Source organism: Schistosoma mansoni (assembly GCF_000237925.1).
Source record: "Schistosoma mansoni, WGS project CABG00000000 data, supercontig 0154, strain Puerto Rico, whole genome shotgun sequence".
NCBI classification, from domain to species: Eukaryota; Metazoa; Platyhelminthes; class Trematoda; order Strigeidida; family Schistosomatidae; genus Schistosoma; species Schistosoma mansoni.
The window spans coordinates 103081-113905 of record NW_017386049.1 but is presented as its reverse complement, the minus strand read 5'-3'; positions in this window follow the sequence as shown (position 1 = coordinate 113905).

Below are 10825 nucleotides of genomic sequence, written 5' to 3'. Positions count from 1 at the left end.
CCACGTAAGGTGCTGGTCGCGAGGTGTGACTACGAAGTTAGCTTGTTCGTTACACCGTCCCTGTCAAACTCGAGTAGGCCTCCGAACATTTGACATAGATCATCAACGTTGATGGTCCACAATGTACACTGCTGAGGAGTCCCACAATAGAACGAAACGGCCGTCCAGTGTTTCCAGGTTTTCCATGGTGGTCTAGCTTCAATTGACTGACGCTTTCAATTATCTCTCATCACCAGTTTGACAAATGCATATTCAGCTAACAAGCCCTACAAATACACTCAACTCATTAGTATTCACAGAGATCTATAGATTTATTTATAAGGTTTCTATAGAGTAAGAAAAACTAATTCTCATTCAGTAATGCTAATAGGTTAGCTTACGTTTTGTTTCATTTCCTATTCTATAGATATCTTCTACAATGAGCATTGGATGAGTCACAATTTCTGTCAGACTAATGATTCCTTCAGTAGTGATATAATCTGTTGTTGAATTCATGAGTTGTGGTCTGAAAAGAAGCAAAATGAAATTATTCGTGCGACCAAACAACTTAAAAGCATCTTCAAATACATAATTATTTATAATACTCGATAGTGAGTACTACTGAAATTCGTGGTATACCAACCGAAAGAAAGAAAAAAAAATAAGGCCTAAATTAACAAGCATAGTAAGCAAAGATAGATAGTGACTAGCAGTGAAATCCAGGATGCGCGTTTCGTCCTATTCGAGACTCGTTGGCCAGGTGTACCTCCATCTCACAGTTGATGATCACTATGGGACTCGAACCCAGTACCTTTTCCTTCAAACGCCATCGCGTTTGAACAAACAATACCAAGTGAATTCAACTAACGAGTGTTCATCAATACACTTTGAGGTCAGTTTAACTTACTTCGATTTGATTTCAACCATCTAGTCACATTTTCACTTTGAGAAATACCACCCACATAAAGCTTACACTATTTCGTTTGGTTTGTGTATAAAACGTTCTTGAAAATCTTTGTTATATAGGATTGTAAACTATAGATTTTGCTCATCAAATGTATTTAGGTATTGTGATCATTTGTTCCAATCGTCGCCCGAGCTAAAGTTCTGATGTCACAAAGATAACTTTGATGATTTCACCCACTGACAGTATACTGTATAGATCAGTGTGATTTCTTATTCCAAATAGCATACTGATCATTGACACTGATGTATTTGAGTGGACAGAAAGATCAATATCCACACAGTTTGTAGAGTATATTTCTATTACCAGTCATCAATGTATGTACACATCCACGACGCTCCTAAGTCAGTCAGAATGTCATAGCTTTATTCAAATCAACAAAATATTTTGTTGCAGTTATACTTAAATTGGATCTTCGTTTACATAAAAGAAATTAGAATCGTTTGTGAAGAAATTTCAGATTTCTAAGAAAAAGGACCCACTGTGTCACTGGAACAGAATAAAGATGAGTCAGTGGAAAATTTTCTTTTCGATGATTCTAATATCACTTTGAACCTCTGAGAAATCATTAGATCAACCGGACTAGTTATTTCACGATTGTATTACCCATATGAATTACATTACAAAGATATCTTCCTACGTCTTATACCAGCTTTATCAGAAGTCTGCATCCACGATTCCGCCAATCAGAGTCAATGTGATTTATTGAATTCATTAACACCAATAATGAGATTCAATCAACCAATAAAAGTCAATGCACATACACTTAAATTGATAAGTTTCTCATTCGGATTGTGATTATTGGTTTCGGTTTTACCCTTGATAAGCTACATTCATTGAAGAGTTGAAAATTGTAAATCTGTGCTTTCAAAACATTTCAGTAATTAAATTACTACAGTTATCGTCTATTCAGTTGTTCATAAAGATTAATTGTAGGCACGTTTGATGGGATTATACTTACGTTGGTTCATTGTGTAACTGTAAATAGACGACAAGGTAAAAAAATGGTTGTGAATACAGTCGTTAAGAAATGTTAGAAGAAATTAGGGGAAAAGTAGTATTGATTTCAGAACATTTGACCTATTAGTTTTGTTACTATGGAATGATCTCAACATAGTGCACACAGTGTCGAGTCACCTGGACTAGTGGCCACATTGCAACTTGATCGATAGCATTCGATCAGCACTAAGAAGGAATTGACACACATGACATTGATCACTATCCAATGATCAATCAAGCGTGATATCTATCCCTCTTTGACTTTTACTAAATAGGTATTTTAAAGCATGATCAATCGGTCTAATAATAATTCTTTGTATGAAACGCTCTAGAAGCCGATTCCCGAGATGTTTTTGTACATTTAAACGATTGGATTAGACCATAATGTTGCGGTTATCAATCTCAGATAAAGAGATCAGTTTTATGTGGATCTCAATGTCAGTCAGTCAACTTCAACTGTCCAAACTAAAATCGAAATACGAATTTTGACAAAACGTTGTTCTTTTATGTTCCGATCAGTTATTGTTTGTCAAATGTGCTCTAAATTCTTTGATATGAATGCACCAATCTACGAACCAGGAGAAGCTTCAACGTATCAACTGCTACCCTATTTTTGAAATGTTATTTCAGTTGAACTGATGTGAAGCCATGTCAGTCGTTCAGTCGTGTTGAATTACAGTGTTATTGACAAGTGATCAATTTAGCGATTACACGTATCCATATATAACTTAACCCATTTTAATAAGTTATATTTCATCTTCATTATTATCATAGACTGGAAATGGGGGGGTAAGGGGAGATCTTTTATTTGTATATATAAATGTTCTTAACAAGTATATTATGTGTGATCAGATTGTTCGAAATGTATAGCGCTAATATCTCATCACATAGTTCTTATAATCCTCGTCTTCTTATATTACACTATCGAAATGAATGAACGAATTTTATATAGTTAGGATCGTGAGTCAATTGAAGCTAGACTATCATGGAAAACCTGGAAACACTGTACGACCGTTTCGTTTTATTGTGAGACTCCTCAACAGTTCGCATCCACGATCCCGCATTGCGAGTGAGATTCGAACACAGGATCTACTAGTCTCGAGCCAGAGCACTTGACCTCTAGCGCCACTGAGCTGGTAGGCATCCGACGGTGTTAATGTCTAACTTCAACCAACCCACGAAGTTTGAGCAAAACATCCACCTTTGTCTTCAGTGAGCTGATATCTCACAACAGTGATCAGTGGAGTTCAACCAGTTCCGTTATGAGATATCAACTCAATGAAGACAATGGTAGACTTTTATACATAACAAATTGACAGGATAAATAGGAACTGGAAAGAATTGCTCAGGACGGAATTCGATGGACAATCCTGGTGGGCGGTCTATGTTTCACGACGAGGGGTGACTTATTCGTGTTATCATAAATAATATAAATATGAAAAAGCTATTATAAGTATGGCATATATATATTGTAATGAAACGATAATGATTTGAATTACCTGAAATATCATCCGTAAGATTTCAAGCAGAATGTAAAACAAACGGTTGAATAGATCTAACATCATTTTCGATGTTCAGTCTTTGTTTCAAAATTTGAATGTCAATTTATACTGTACTTTAACCATTTATAAATAGAAAGAATTCCATGTCTACTATGAACTTGATCTTGTATTGATCATTATTATCCAAACTGGATCGTAGGAACCATGGCAACTGCATTTCTATGTTGATTCTCATTATATAAAATGTAGACTGATCTGTTATTTCTTCACTAAGTAAACATTAAGAGAAAAAAATAAAAATACTTTTCTAATTTTGGATGGTTTATTTACTCGAGTGGGATCATTTATAACTAGATAAACAAAGTACAGACCATTGTTTACCTTATATTGGGTAACTATTGAAATAATCATTCGTCGGAAATGAGTACAAATTCAGATGTGAAGAAAAAAAGTATACCACCCAATTCAAACAAACAAATATGAATTATCATAGTTGAAAGCTTGATTCAATTGAAGCAAGACCACCATGGGAAACCTGGAAGCACTTGAAGGCCGTTTCATTCTATTACGGGACTCCTCAACAGTGCGCATCCGCGATCCCGCACTCGTGAGATAGGAGCTCGCTGAAGACAATTGTTGAACGGTTGCTCTAACTTCGTGGATCAGTTGAAGTTAGATAATAACACCGTTGGATGCCGGCCGGCTCAAAGGTTTATTGGTTAAGGACTCTGGCTCGAGACTGGTGGGTCCTGGTTTCGAATCTCGCGAGTGAGGGATCGTGGATGCGCAGTACTGAGGAGTCCCATATTAGGACGAAACGGCCGTCCAGTGCTTCTAGGTTTTACATGGTTGTCTAGCTTCAATTGATTCACGCTTTCAACTTTTAAGACACTAAATCTCCACAAAACCCCTCGTGATAAATATAGATTAATTATAATCGGATAATGAATGTTTTTCTTCCAGAAATATTACTCATTTAAGATCAACACAGCATAAAAAGTTGTATTAGGAAGGGTGGACATATACTTTGATACTTACTTACTTACGTCTTTTACCCCTCGTGGAGGAGCATAGGCCGCCCACCAGCATTCTCCATCCAACCCTGTCCTGGGCAATGCTTTACAGTTGTTATTCATTCTTTACATATCTGCTTCTATTTCCCGCCGTAATGTGTTCTTTAGCCTTCCTCTTTTCTGCTTCCCTTCAGGATTCCAAGGTAGGGATTGCCTCGTGATGCAGTTTGATGATTTCCCTAAAGAATGTCCTATCCACTTCCAATGTCTTTCCCTAATTTCCTCTTCAGCTGGGAGCTGGTTTGTCCTCTCGCACAGTAGGCTGTTGTTGATAGTATCCGGCCAGTGAATGTTGTTAATGATCACAATTATATTTGACTGCTCAGTAGCTTTACACGGTTCCTAGATAACTTTGGTTGTGTACTGGTCATATTCTTACTTACAGTTCTTTTGTACTGAAGATTCTCTTTAACCACTTGAAACCTAGAAGTTAAACTATGAATTAATTCAAAACCATTTAGTTGGTTTATTTTGATGCCATGACTTCGAGAAAATCATTTATGGAATACGTTTTGAAAAAGTCCCATAATTATGAAATCGTTAATGGAAACGTTCACCATGTCTAACTTACTCATAGAATATCTCCATTGAAACGTTTCAACATTTTCTTCGTCTCATGTACATGAAAACACTGAAAAGTATTCGTCAACTTACTATAAATTATAACGTCTCTCACACAAATATGGACAAGAGTGTTCAGACCAAGAGTAATTTTTTTTAAATTTCGGAACAATTAAAGTGTACGACATCAATCGTAGATGTATGGTAGTACGTTGTTTAATCCATCAATTTTCAAGGATTCGCTACTAGGTGCATTTTGGAGCATGTGAAGAAGGAAAAGAGGTATCTAGAAAAAGCTCGTTCAGCAGCGGTGCAGAATTAATGGAAATAAGTAGCCATATCAGTTCAAAAGCATGCCAGTTATTGGAAATGGTTCTGGTTAATAGGTAAGACGTTCGAGACTGCTCTACAAGGACCATTGAGGGTGACCTATTGTGTATGGAGCGTTTTGACGGAGTTTTGTTCTTTGAGCTGGATGGTTAGGTCGTGGGGCTTTCATCGTCCTTCTGAACGACACCTCAGAGTCTACAGGACAGGCTGTGAACCACATGTGGAGAAATTCAAACATTTCACTCCTACCCGAAGTGCTGTGCTGATGATGTCGTTCAGAAGGACGATGAATTACTATGTGAAATTACTTCCGAACAGTTGAAGAAATGGCGAAAAATACATTTCATTCACTTAAATGTCTACATTCATTTTATTATCGCATTGAAATTATGAATCAATCAATGTTGGCCACCACTGAAAACTTGGAAGCACTTGACGGCTATGTCGTCCTAGTATGAAACTCTTCAGTAGTGTTCATCCACGACCCTGCACGTAAGACTCAGACTCAGGACCTTCTGTCTCATGTGAATTCCTTATTTGTTCCTGGTCTGAATGCTGTAGACAAGATTAGTTTGTTTTCTGGAAAACTAGTTACAATGGTCAAGATAAACTTGTGTTTATTGAGAGTGAACTTATCAATTTTGTCTAACTCGTTCACATCTATAGTGTATTTATCACTGAGATCTTATACTACACGATTTCGACGTTATACCTATTTCATCTGTACGATAATGGAGAATTGGACAGTTTTAAATGTCTTTGATATTATCTTCTTTATACGTTTGGTTATTTAGTTGACTATTAAGTCATTTCACAATATATTCTTCACCGGATAATCTAAAAATAACTATACATAACTGAAAACGATTAGTTGAAAGCATGAGTGAATTGAGGCTAGAGCATCATGGAGAACCTGGAACCACTGGACGGCCGTTTCGTCCTATGATGTGACTCCTCAGCAGTGAGCACCCACGATCTCTCCTCGCGAGATTCGAACCTAGGACCTACCAGTCTCACACCAGAGCACTTAGTCGAGGAGTCCCACAATAGGACGAAACGGCCGTCCAGTGTTTTCAGGTTTTCCTTGGTGTTCTAGCTGCAATTGACTCATGCTTTCAACCATGAAAATACTAAATCTCTACAAAAACCCTTCTGAAAAAGCTTAGTATGATGTTTGTATGATTGACGATAAAAAATTACTATTTCTTATTTAAGTATTTGTTTGACACTATCACTTCTCCCACTCTTCATTACTTATATCTAATAATGATAATCGGTATTCCATTCAATGTTTCATCATATGTACTATTACTATTAGTATTCAACGAAACGACTGTATCCAGTTCATTCGCTAAATTCCTAAATATATCAATATACTGATATACACGCTTAACATTATATAGGCAGATGTTCTATGTCTTTGTATACTCGGGCTCATGAGCACCTCCCAGTGTGGTTAGGCGAAGGTGTAGTCGAAACGGTTAACAGATCTATTTTAGCCCATTTAGTTCAGACGCAACGTAGAGCCCACATCGAGCAATCTTTCACAATAATATATCGTGTCAACAGAAGTCTACCTAATTCTGTCAGACTGAGAATCCTGCAGACGGCTGAGGCAATTACTATTCGGATCAAAAAGCCAGAGCTTTGCATTCAAAAGAAATATGTTCAGCCGCTCCTTTTACACTGACTAACTTAAGCGTCAACTTGTTAATAATCAGTTTTATAATATGGTGACATTAATTTAATTCATGTTCATTTTAAACTTATTTCATATACACATCTTACCAGTCAATATTATTAAATTCATTTAGTATTGTTTGTTTTGAACCTTCCCATTGATGTTTTTAGAACTGCAACTGGTCAGTCTCTAATTGGCCATACGTGCATACTGTGCGTATTGCCTCGATATAGCCTTAATTCACAGGCATGATAAGCAAAAATGGATAGTGGCTAGCAGTGGAATCCAGTCTGATGCGCGTTTCGTCCTATTTGGGACTCGTCAGCCGGATGTGCCTGCATCTCAGAGTTGATGTTCACTCTGGAACTATTATTATTATTATTATTACACTTGCTAACCTTCAAGAGAATTTTATTCAGCATCCAACCCTATTTACTATATCTGACCTAATTCATATTATTCTACATATTACGTAATTTCTGATTTGTAATCCCAATGTTCTATCTCACTTTATGTCACCCTATTACAAACACTCCGTGATTCACATGGTACAGTTTCTTAAATGATGTACTCTGCCATAAACTTGGCCAATTTTTTATGGATTATTGAAAAGAATATTCTTTGTTCATATAATTGTGATTTCGAATTTTGTTGACATTCCACATCAAGTACCTCTAGTTAACACTATACACAGAATGAATCGTTGATCATGTTTTCACAGACGTTCAGCGTTAACTTGTTTCAAGCCTTTTTCATCGCTGATAACTAACATTCTCATCATTGTACATTTAATCCATCAACATAAAAGGTAAATGCCATTAGTTGCCCTTATTCCCAAGTTCAAAAAATGGAACCTACTTCGTGAAAAAATTGTTTTCAAGGTCAAATTATTGAGTTCAACATTAATTGAATGAGTGATCTTGTATATTGGAAAGGATCAATCGAAAGGGTTGCACACATGATTGTTCTATTGTTCACACATTCATTGCAACCTTAGTCAAGTGTTGAATGTTTTCAGCAATTATATTGTTTATGATTATGACTACAGTTGAAATAATATTAGTACTCACCTTTCGCTACTTTCTCTCGAATAATGCTCATGTTATAAAGCACATTACGTTTTCGTCGTTGTAGTGATTATGATGCTTGCAGACAGTAATCATTAGCTTATATGTATAATTGCATACACTGATGATATTACTACTTATATTTGTATGAGTAGTATTAAAAGTTTGAAAGAAAATAAGTGACTGATTGAATGATTGATAGGATAATTTATTGAATGTGTGGACAATTATTTAAATTTGAGAGTAGTATCTCAGTGTAGATAGATAAGAATCATAACTGGAATTGTCGGTAATTAAATGATGATATTGTCCTAAATGACAGTCTAATACTTCAAATATAACGATCTAATTTAGAGAGAACAACATTATTAAAAATAATTCACTCTAGTAAGTTGACGTTCAGGAGGAACCATAAGAAAATTTCATAGTCATACAGTTGAGAACTGGTATAATGATACATACAAAAGAAAAGTTGAAAAGCGGTAATAAATTCAATTTACATGAGATGTTATTTTGACTTCGAAACATTGCTAGAATTTCTCAAAAGTATCCTGGATACTGAACAATGATTGCGATAACCGTTACATCTACCTCCACGATATGACTTACATGACTTGGATATTTTATTAACCATGACTCCTGAGCAATCATAAGTGTACGATAAATACTAGGATAAGGCTGTGAACTTGATACGATGAACAAGATAGGCTTTACTTTTTAGTGGAGTTAGCTTGAACAAGTTCGTAACTAGAAGCGGAAATTCTGTCAAGTGTTAAGTGCTATGTAACGATATACGGTGACAATCCAGCAAAGGTATAACTATAAAGGGCATTGAAAGAAGACAAATAGACATTCAGATTGGCTAAATGTGGAAATATTAATAATATGGTTATTTCATTTGTATCACTGATTTATATTCTTCATTCGCTTTTGATTATTCTCTGTAGGAACTCATGATATTCAGTTTAGGAGATCTAATTTTTATTGTATTTTATAGTTCTGTATTGTGCCCCCAAATGCCTTGGTACGGCCGAAAGTGAGGAGAGTCCGCTCTCCCTCTCCAAATGCTCTCACATAACTACGCGTATATAGCCTCTGCCAGTGAAGTCCTACTCACTGCCTTCTCGCAACATTACTGTTGTTTAAAAAATTGAGAAGACGAAAAGGAGATGTCCGTCGCTTTAACCGGGTTGGTGGACACGGGAAGTCCACCTAGGGGAGTTGGAAAACCCTCATTCCAAACCAGTGGTGCACATTGCTTTCAGTATCCTGAGGGAACAAATGGCGTAAGAACCAATCGTCGTTGGTCACCGGCTACAATGGACTGCATCTCCTTACGATGCTCCACTGCCTTGTGGATCAGATCTTTAGGTCAAAGGCTCCGGTTGTGGTTTTGTAAGAAAACCACCTGCTTCATTCTGGGCACCCGTGCAGTATCACAGCCCTCACACAAATCTCATTTGATTTGTGCGGCGCATATGTATTCGGTGCCCCTTTGTACCAATATTTAAGTGTTTAATTAAAATAAAATAATAAAAAGTTCTGTATTGTTGATCGCTGATCATGTTTACACGATACAACTTAGTCTGTTGAAACGGCTTTCGACGGCTTATTGATGTTCGTGCAGGAGAAGATGAAGGGCGCGTCCACTTTGTCCAATGTAGTGTTTTTCACAATTGGAACAGTTTATTTTGTAGATAATGTTTGCTTTTTCTTCTTTGTCATTTTGTCCTTCGGTTTGCACAGGAGTAATTGAAATCACTTTGTTGGTTTTTGTACCACGCTTATTGCAAATGGCTTCAGGAAATTCTGATATGGCTTTTATACATGGTAGAATTATCTGTTTGAAGTTTTCTGTACCTGACTTCGTGTTACGTCCAATTAAGAATTTTGCCCGTTCCAACTATTGAAGTACTGGCCGTCGATATTCGCAAATCACGAACCCAAGTAGGCAAGAGAACGAAAACTTCAAATTAGATACCAAGTTTATTCGCAATTCACAAATAATCGACCAAAGTCGTTCTAACAACAATAATTATAACAATTACAAAACAAACCTTCAATTTTGTAGGTTCCCGGAGCAAAAACTCCCAAATACCAAACCAATGACAAAAGAAACCAAAGTGTCCGAAAAGAGTGATATAAACAAACAAGTACAAAGGTTAAGTAAAACAAACACATCCAAAAACACAGTAAAATTGATGTACAGTAAAAAGGTTTTAATCAGCCAAATGTCTTCAGTTCTCCCGTAACACTTCGTTTCTGCTGATGCGTTTTGTTGGTATTTTTTGGTGAAATTGCAAAGGTAGTCATTCTTTTGAAAGATAATCGATAGATATTTTGTTTTTGTTCACAGCGCGGTAAGTGTGCTGTAGCGTTTTCTCGCCCTCTTGAATAAAGTTTGTACACAGTTACTTTTACGCGTTCTTTGGTTGTTGCTATTGTAATTGAGAAGTTGATCTGTGTAGATAGGTTTCCGATGTATATTAGTCTCGAGTTTTTTTTGTATCGGTTCTGGTGACTAGTACATCTATGAATGATAGTTTGTTGTTTAACTCCTTTGTCATTGCAAATTTTGTCATCGAAGACCTCGTTATTCACTTATGATAATGGAAACGTGTACGGATAAAAACACACGAATAATTTCAATACATTCAGATAATCTGAAG